This window comes from Camellia sinensis, chromosome 1, assembly GCF_055761805.1.
Source record: "Camellia sinensis isolate YWXY chromosome 1, ASM5576180v1, whole genome shotgun sequence".
NCBI classification, from domain to species: domain Eukaryota; kingdom Viridiplantae; phylum Streptophyta; class Magnoliopsida; order Ericales; family Theaceae; genus Camellia; species Camellia sinensis.
In genome coordinates, this window is record NC_138961.1 from 246,333,832 (window position 1) to 246,344,101 (window position 10,270).

Here is a 10,270-nt window from a genome sequence, read left to right on the forward strand (position 1 = left end):
TTTGAGACAAACGAACAATAACAATTTAAAATGTTATATCATCTCTATTTATTTGTATATTTATCTATTATTCATTTATCTATTTACATCACTTATTTTTTCACATGTTATTTTTTATTTGTCTACCATACTTATCTGTTCATATCACTACCACTACTACTCTCAGCTATTGTCGCTAACTACTTCTAGTGACTGTTCCAACGGTGATCCAGTAGTCTGATAATAGTAGAGTAAAAATAATTTGAAAAAAGTTCTTCAGAATAATAATTAGTCCTTCTCCCTAAACAATTTTATTAATTATGTCATTATCATCAAAACAAAATAATTCTTAAATCTAATGCCATACATACCAAAAAGTATGAAATTTTCACAAATTTTTCCAAGGAAATAAAAAGAATTATTTATTTATTTTTTATAACCAACAATGTTTTTTTTTTTTTTTTTTTGAATGAAATAACTAACAATGTTAAGATCATTAAATTTGATACAAAGTCGTGTTTCGATCAATCAAACGATTGATCAGCACAATCTAAGATCGACAGAGTCAAATTGTAGGAACCCACACTTTATGTCCTCATCATGTTCATGAGCATCGGTAAGATTATGACTTGTTTAGCTTGCATGTGTATGTTGTGATTTGTTTCGCTTGAGCTAATGCGATCCATGTCTTGATTTGAAGCCTTGTGATTTGTCTAAGTGTAGTGTGCTTGTCTTGTTTCTCCCTTAATGCGAAACCTAGGTTACGCCTTGCTTGAGTTATACTAGCCGATGTTATTCCAATGCCGAGGTCTTCCTTAGTCTGGCCTTAGTATCTTGAAACCCCTTGTCGACCTCAGTCCTTGCCTTGACCACCTTAGCCGAGATGTTACCTTGCACCCAAGTGATCTCGTCCTGGAGCGGTATGACCTAGGCCGAGGTGTGGCGCATCTAGGCCAAGATGTGGCACAGCTTAGTCAAGTGTTGTCCCTCCTAGCCGAGGTCATTGTCATCTTAGTATGCCTCGTTGTTGGCCGATGTCATAGCCTGTCAGAGAGCCCATACCGCTTTGCTTTTTGAATACCCTTCCACCATGCTTTGTCTGGCCTGTCAGCCACCTTTTCAGGATGAACCCAACCAGTCGCCGCCACGTGTCTCAGCAGAGGGTTAACCCCAGAACCGGGTATAGAAAACTATCATTTGGTATCATAAACTTGCCTTGTAGAGAGAGAGAAGCTCTAGAAGAGGGAGAAGAGTTCTTGAGAGAGAAATAGATCTTCAAGCTTGATTCCTAGAGATCGAACCGTTAGATCCGTGTTCTAAGGTTAGATTCTTGATCTGCTCATGTTGTTCTTTATGTTTATGTTATTGCATTGCATGATTGAAAATGATTTGTAAGCCATGCATCGCTTTGAAGCTCGATTTTAGAAAGAGAAAATGACATTCATGTGTTCTTCAAGAAAGTCTTGTTTTGATCCGAAAGCTTTTCGCCTAGACTCATGTTTTGTGTTTGTTCTTGCATGATTTTCAACTACGGGTACCCAGGTCCATGTTTTCAAACTCATAGCACGAAAATCCCAGATTTGTGATGGCGGATTATGATCAAGCATTCGTATTTTTCATGTTTTCACACTCATGTTCTTCATGTTCATCAACAGAGGGAAACCCAGAGTTTCCCGACCTCTTTCCTTGCATGTGGCCCTCGGGAACACACCTCGGCAAGGAGGTGTGGAACCTCGGCCTAGACCTGGTTGGTGCCCAGCATGTTTTCCGAAAACATTTGTGTATATGAGAGACTTGTTTGAAAGCGCATTCAATAGGCTTTGCCATGTGTTGTAGGACTTGGGCTTGTCTCGACCCCGACGTGTGAAGAAACGAAGTGAGTGGTATTTTTAATAAAGCTATGTTACACTTGCTTTCATAAATCTCGTCTTGCCTTGTTTTGAAAAGTACTTGATCTAGCATGAATGACTATCCCTATTTTGTATATCAAATGCTATCTTGTTTTGATGACTTGTCTTGACAGTCCTTAGTGCTAGAGGACTCTAAACTTTTGCAGCACAGCTTGTCTTGACAGTCCTTAGTGCTAGAGGACTATAAACTTTCGCAGCACAGCTTGTCTTGACAGTCCTTAGTGCTAGAGGACTATAAACTTTCGCAGCACAGCTTGTCTTGACAGTCCTTAGTGCTAGAGGACTATAAACTTTCGCAGCACAGCTTGTCTTGACAGTCCTTAGTGCTAGAGGACTATAAACTTTCGCAGCACAGCTTGTCTTGACAGTCCTTAGTGCTAGAGGACTATAAACTTTCGCAGCACAGCTTGTCTTGACAGTCCTTAGTGCTAGAGGACTCTAAACTTTCGCAGCACAGCTTGTCTTGAAACTCTTGTCTTGATATGTCATCACCCCTTGAAATAAGTAGATGTTATTAACATCCAAGGAACTTGAAAGCCGGCAAATGAACTTGATTTCCCTCTTGATCGAAAAGTATGCTATGTATAGTTTTGAAAGAAATCTTGGATATCAATCATGCAAAACCTTTATTTCTAGTATCATTCACTGAGTATCCAAGCTCACCCTCTCTATATATATGTAGGTGATGAACAAGAAGGCATTGAGGCCTAGACGTGATTGCCGATGTGTTTTGGGTGCTTTGCCGACATGTTTTGGATTTGCGTTTTGCATCGTCTTGAAGATTATGCTTCTCGGCTTATGTTTTCTTTGTTTGTTTTGGCATATGTCGGCTTGAGAAGCCTTTTGGTCAGGATGTATTTTGTGTTCCATTTTGTTGTATCTAAAATTGTAAGACTTGTAAAGATGTTTGATGTATGACATTCCATTGGACTTATGCACGGCTCTCATGGACTATTTAGATTTTGTATAAGTATATATATATTGCTTCCGCACTCGTAAGCCCCATATTTTATACTCTGATTGTGTGTGATTTTTGTAAGACGGCCTTCGGTAACCTCGGGTTACTGGCCATCACGGCACCAAACTACTAGGGGCGGTTTGGGGGCGTGACAGATTGGTATCAGAGCACAAGATCCTTGTAGTACGTTAATCACACACCTTGAGTCCTAGAGAGCCTAGGATTTCCCTTAGAAGAATGTTAAGATTGCATCATATTGCTTGCTACTTGACTATGTGCGCATCGTTTTAGCCTAGACGCTCGTTACTTGCATATGTGTTATCTGTTTAGTTGTTTTAAAGTCTCATCTTGCATTCCCCCCCCTAGCATCATGAGGAGAGGTAGACCCCCGGTTGGCCGAGATCGATCGGAAGACAGGCTGGAGAGATTGGAAAGGTTAGTCGAAGGCTTGGTTCGTGAGCAGAGACAACCTAGGCCGCAGGATACTGGTACCACTTCTACGCATGCCGAACAGACGAATGGCCGATATGCAGCTCCACCTCCTCCAGTGCCACAAGTGCCTCCGCAACAAGCTTTGTATGGGAACGACACGATAACTCTAATCAGAGAGTTCAAGAAGATGAAACCGCCGAGATTTCAGGGAGGCATAGAACCAATGAAAGCCGAGGCATGGGTTTTAGAGATGGAGAAGTTGTTTGAAGTTTTTCCCAGTACAGACGCCCAGAAGGTATCTCTGGCAGCATTCACATTAGACGACGATGCTCGTAGGTGGTGGATGATGGTCCGAGAAAGCAATCCGGGTTTGACTTGGGCAAAATTTTTGGAGTTGTTCTACAACAAGCATTTCCCCCTCAGCGTCCGAGACCGAAAGACCACGGAGTTTCAGAATCTGATCCAAGGGAACAAGACGGTCGCAGAATACGATCGTGCCTTTACTGAATTAGCGAGATATGCGCCTCATATGGTTGACGACGAGTACCGAAAGGCGAGGAAGTTCGAAAGTGGGTTGCGGGGACCGATACAAGATCGGGTCAATATGCTCAATATGCCGACGTACGCCGGAGTACTGGACAAGGCCATCCTGGCTGAAGCTAACTTGAACCGATACCAGAGTTCAGGTGAGGGTCAGAGGAAGAGACAGAGTTATGATAATCGCCGAGTTCCGTTCAATGCCAAGAAGAAGACGAGTACGGACAATTCCAGCAACTCCAATCGAGAGGGTAACGTTAAGCCGATGTGCGCGAGTTGTGGAAAGCTACATTTCGGGGTTTGTCGTTGGGCAACAGGAGCTTGTTATGAGTGCGGCGAGATAGGCCATCGCGTGAAGGACTGCCCGAAAGCAAGGACCGATGATGGGAGGAGGAATGGAAGCACCTCAGGCTCTGCACAGAAGAATAACGTCGGGGGAATACAGGCGAGGCAAGGCAGAGTTTTTGCATTAGTACCAGGAGACGCTCAGAATGCCGAGGCGGTAGTGTCAGGTACCCTCTCAATTTGTTCTCGAGATGCATACGTATTGATTGATTCGGGTTCTACGCATTCATTTGTGTCCACTATATTCGCCGAGGAGTTGGATAGAGAATTAGAACCCCTTGATTATGTATTATCTTTGTCTACTCCATCTGGGAGAAATATGATTGTTTCATCCATTTATAGGGCGTGTATTGCTATGATTGAGAGTGTAGAATTGTTAGTTGATTTGATGCCATTAAACATGACTCACTTCGATGTTATATTGGGAATGGATTGGTTAGTGGCGAATCATGCATCCATTAATTGTGTTACTAAGAACGTCACATTGAAGACCCCAAGTCAAGCCGAGGTCATTTTCCAGGGTAAAGGAGTAGTACCCCCACCTTACTTAATCTCATCCATGAAGGCCTACAAGTTGATCCAAAAAGGATGTAAGGGTTATTTATGCAGTATACTAAGTGATCTGAATGGAAATGTTGAGTTAGCCGACATACCCGTTGTTGAGGAATTCCCCGACGTCTTTCCGAATGAGTTGCCTGGCCACCTTGTCGATAGAGAAATAGAGTTTACTGTGGACGTCTTGCCGGGAACACAACCTATCTCCAAAACACCCTACAGAATGGCTCCAGCTGAACTTAGAGAACTGAAATCGCAATTACAAGAATTGTTGGATAAGGGATTCGTCAGGCCGAGCACTTCACCGTGGGGAGCACCCGTTTTATTTGTTAAGAAAAAGGACGGCACCCTTCGTCTTTGCATTGACTACAGAGAACTTAATAAGGTGACCATTAAGAACAAATACCCATTGCCAAGAATCGATGATTTGCTTGATCAGCTACGAGGAGCACGAGTCTTTTCCAAGATTGACCTTAGGTCGGGCTACCACCAGTTGAAGGTTAAAGCCGAGGATATCGAGAAGACTGCTTTTCGGACAAGATATGGCCACTACGAATTTTTGGTGATGCCCTTCGGAGTAACCAATGCCCCAGCAGCATTCATGGACCTGATGAACAGAGTCTTTAAGCCGTACCTAGATGAATTTGTCATTATTTTTATCGACGACATATTGATCTATTCTGGGAGTGCGAGCGAGCACGAGAATCATCTGAGACTTGCCCTGCAGACCTTGAGAGATAAGAAGTTGTACGCCAAGTTAAGTAAATGCGAGTTTTGGCTTTCCAGCATTTCGTTTCTAGGGCATGTGATTAATGAAGACGGTATATCAGTTGACCCCAGTAAGATTGAAGCCGTTGTGAATTGGCCGACGCCGACCAACGTGTCCGAGGTTCGTAGTTTCCTGGGTTTGGCAGGTTATTACAGAAAGTTTGTGAAGGATTTCTCGAGGATTGCAGTGCCATTGACACAATTAACGAAGAAGGGAGCAGCTTATGAATGGACCGACGAAAGAGAATCAGCTTTCCAGGAGCTGAAGACGAGGTTAGTTACAGCACCAGTTCTGGTACTACCATCAGCTAATGAAGAATTTCAGATTTACAGCGATGCTTCACACAAAGGTTTGGGTTGCGTTTTAATGCAAAAAGGTAAAGTTATAGCGTACGCGTCTCGTCAGTTGAAGCCCAATGAAAAGAATTATCCTACCCATGACCTGGAGTTAGCTGCCGTGGTTTTTGCTCTGAAGATCTGGCGTCATTACCTGTACGGAACATCTTGCCAAGTTTTCACCGACCACAAGAGTCTGAAATACTTGTTCACCCAGAAGGAGTTAAATATGAGGCAGAGAAGATGGCTCGAGCTACTGAAGGATTATGACATGCAGATTCAGTACCACCCAGGTAAGGCAAATTCCGTAGCCGACGCATTGAGCAGGAAGTTAGTTGGAAGTTTGGCGTGCCTGACAGCGGTTTCGGTGGAACCAACTATTATTGAGGAAGTGAAGACTAGTCAGAGGGAGGATAAATTCCTCAAGAAGGTAACTGATGAATTCGTCACCAAGCCGAGGCCAAGTTACACAGTGGAAAATCAGGTGCTTAGGTTCGAAGGAAGATTGTGTGTAGCTGACGTACCAGAGTTAAAAAGGAAGATTTTGCAAGAGGCTCATAGTTCCAAGTTTGCCATTCATCCAGGGAGCACCAAGATGTATCGGGACGTAAAGCGGACCTTTTGGTGGCCAAACATGAAAAGAGAGATAGCCGAGTTTGTATCTCAGTGTCTGTGTTGTCAGCAAGTGAAGGCAGAACACCAGAGACCAGCAGGACTTCTTCAACCCTTGTCAATTCCTGAGTGGAAATGGGAGCACATCTCCATGGATTTCGTAGTGGGCTTGCCGAGGACGCAAAGAGGTATGGATTCCATTTGGGTTATAGTCGACAGGTTTACTAAGTCAGCTCACTTTTTGCCTGTCAAGACTACATTCAATGCCAACCGACTTGCCGAATTGTACATGAATGAGATCGTTAGGCTTCATGGTGTGCCGATGTCCATTGTGTCAGACCGAGATCCGAAGTTCGTTTCTAGATTTTGGCAGAGTCTACAAGGAGCCTTGGGGACAGAGTTGAGGTTTAGCACAGCCTTTCACCCCCAGACCGACGGACAGACAGAAAGAACGATTCAGACACTCGAAGACATGCTCAGACTGTGCGTGTTGGACCTCCAGGGAAGTTGGGAATCACATTTGCCATTAGTAGAGTTCGCGTACAACAACAGTTATCAAGCCAGCATTGGCATGGCGCCGTATGAAGCTTTGTATGGAAGGGAATGTAAATCGCCGATATGTTGGACTGAAGTGGGAGACAAAGCTCTAATTGGCCCCGAATTGGTTCGAATGACAACTGAAAAGATCAAACTCATTCAGCAACGGATTAAGACTGCACAGAGTCGACAGAAGTGTTACGCCGACCAAAGAAGGAGGGAGTTAGAATTTGAAATTGGGGATCATGTATTTTTGAAGGTCTCGCCGATGACAGGAGTTTCGAGATTTGGGAAGAAGGGTAAACTTGCACCCCGATATATTGGGCCGTTTGAAATTCTTGAGAAAGTTAACACCGTTGCTTACAGACTCGCTTTGCCGCCAGATTTGAGCCAAGTCCACAGTGTGTTCCATGTTTCAATGCTGAGAAAATATATCCGAGACCCACTGCATGTAATAGATTACTCCGGGGTTGTAGTTAATGAAGACTTGGGCTACGAAGAGAAGCCGATGAGAGTTATCGACAGACAAGTGAGGCAGTTGAGAAACAAGTCGATATCAATGGTGAAAATCGAATGGGAGAAGCATTATGGCGAGGAGGCCACATGGGAAAAAGAAGAAGAGATGAAAATCCGTTACCCGGAGTTATTCGTAGGACAAGGTAACTTAAGTTTGGGGACCAAACTTCTTTAAGGAGGGTAGACTGTAGGAACCCACACTTTATGTCCTCATCATGTTCATGAGCATCGGTAAGATTATGACTTGTTTAGCTTGCATGTGTATGTTGTGATTTGTTTCGCTTGAGCTAATGCGATCCATGTCTTGATTTGAAGCCTTGTGATTTGTCTAAGTGTAGTGTGCTTGTCTTGTTTCTCCCTTAATGCGAAACCTAGGTTACGCCTTGCTTGAGTTATACTAGCCGATGTTATTCCAATGCCGAGGTCTTCCTTAGTCTGGCCTTAGTATCTTGAAACCCCTTGTCGACCTCAGTCCTTGCCTTGACCACCTTAGCCGAGATGTTACCTTGCACCCAAGTGATCTCGTCCTGGAGCGGTATGACCTAGGCCGAGGTGTGGCGCATCTAGGCCAAGATGTGGCACAGCTTAGTCAAGTGTTGTCCCTCCTAGCCGAGGTCATTGTCATCTTAGTATGCCTCGTTGTTGGCCGATGTCATAGCCTGTCAGAGAGCCCATACCGCTTTGCTTTTTGAATACCCTTCCACCATGCTTTGTCTGGCCTGTCAGCCACCTTTTCAGGATGAACCCAACCAGTCGCCGCCACGTGTCTCAGCAGAGGGTTAACCCCAGAACCGGGTATAGAAAACTATCATTTGGTATCATAAACTTGCCTTGTAGAGAGAGAGAAGCTCTAGAAGAGGGAGAAGAGTTCTTGAGAGAGAAATAGATCTTCAAGCTTGATTCCTAGAGATCGAACCGTTAGATCCGTGTTCTAAGGTTAGATTCTTGATCTGCTCATGTTGTTCTTTATGTTTATGTTATTGCATTGCATGATTGAAAATGATTTGTAAGCCATGCATCGCTTTGAAGCTCGATTTTAGAAAGAGAAAATGACATTCATGTGTTCTTCAAGAAAGTCTTGTTTTGATCCGAAAGCTTTTCGCCTAGACTCATGTTTTGTGTTTGTTCTTGCATGATTTTCAACTACGGGTACCCAGGTCCATGTTTTCAAACTCATAGCACGAAAATCCCAGATTTGTGATGGCGGATTATGATCAAGCATTCGTATTTTTCATGTTTTCACACTCATGTTCTTCATGTTCATCAACAGAGGGAAACCCAGAGTTTCCCGACCTCTTTCCTTGCATGTGGCCCTCGGGAACACACCTCGGCAAGGAGGTGTGGAACCTCGGCCTAGACCTGGTTGGTGCCCAGCATGTTTTCCGAAAACATTTGTGTATATGAGAGACTTGTTTGAAAGCGCATTCAATAGGCTTTGCCATGTGTTGTAGGACTTGGGCTTGTCTCGACCCCGACGTGTGAAGAAACGAAGTGAGTGGTATTTTTAATAAAGCTATGTTACACTTGCTTTCATAAATCTCGTCTTGCCTTGTTTTGAAAAGTACTTGATCTAGCATGAATGACTATCCCTATTTTGTATATCAAATGCTATCTTGTTTTGATGACTTGTCTTGACAGTCCTTAGTGCTAGAGGACTCTAAACTTTTGCAGCACAGCTTGTCTTGACAGTCCTTAGTGCTAGAGGACTATAAACTTTCGCAGCACAGCTTGTCTTGACAGTCCTTAGTGCTAGAGGACTATAAACTTTCGCAGCACAGCTTGTCTTGACAGTCCTTAGTGCTAGAGGACTATAAACTTTCGCAGCACAGCTTGTCTTGACAGTCCTTAGTGCTAGAGGACTATAAACTTTCGCAGCACAGCTTGTCTTGACAGTCCTTAGTGCTAGAGGACTCTAAACTTTCGCAGCACAGCTTGTCTTGAAACTCTTGTCTTGATATGTCACCACCCCTTGAAATAAGTAGATGTTATTAACATCCAAGGAACTTGAAAGCCGGCAAATGAACTTGATTTCCCTCTTGATCGAAAAGTATGCTATGTATAGTTTTGAAAGAAATCTTGGATATCAATCATGCAAAACCTTTATTTCTAGTATCATTCACTGAGTATCCAAGCTCACCCTCTCTATATATATGTAGGTGATGAACAAGAAGGCATTGAGGCCTAGACGTGATTGCCGATGTGTTTTGGGTGCTTTGCCGACATGTTTTGGATTTGCGTTTTGCATCGTCTTGAAGATTATGCTTCTCGGCTTATGTTTTCTTTGTTTGTTTTGGCATATGTCGGCTTGAGAAGCCTTTTGGTCAGGATGTATTTTGTGTTCCATTTTGTTGTATCTAAAATTGTAAGACTTGTAAAGATGTTTGATGTATGACATTCCATTGGACTTATGCACGGCTCTCATGGACTATTTAGATTTTGTATAAGTATATATATATTGCTTCCGCACTCGTAAGCCCCATATTTTATACTCTGATTGTGTGTGATTTTTGTAAGACGGCCTTCGGTAACCTCGGGTTACTGGCCATCACGGCACCAAACTACTAGGGGCGGTTTGGGGGCGTGACACAAATGATCAGCAAAAGTTTGAGACAAAATTTATAAAATAATTTCCGTAACACCTAGATTTGCTATTTTACAACTTTCCTAACATAAAAGTATAGTATTAATATAATATATATTACGGAAAAGAGTTATTAGCTGGTTAAGTATTATGAGTCACTGTTGGATTAAACTCCTGTATTATGAAACTATAGTTTGCAAAATG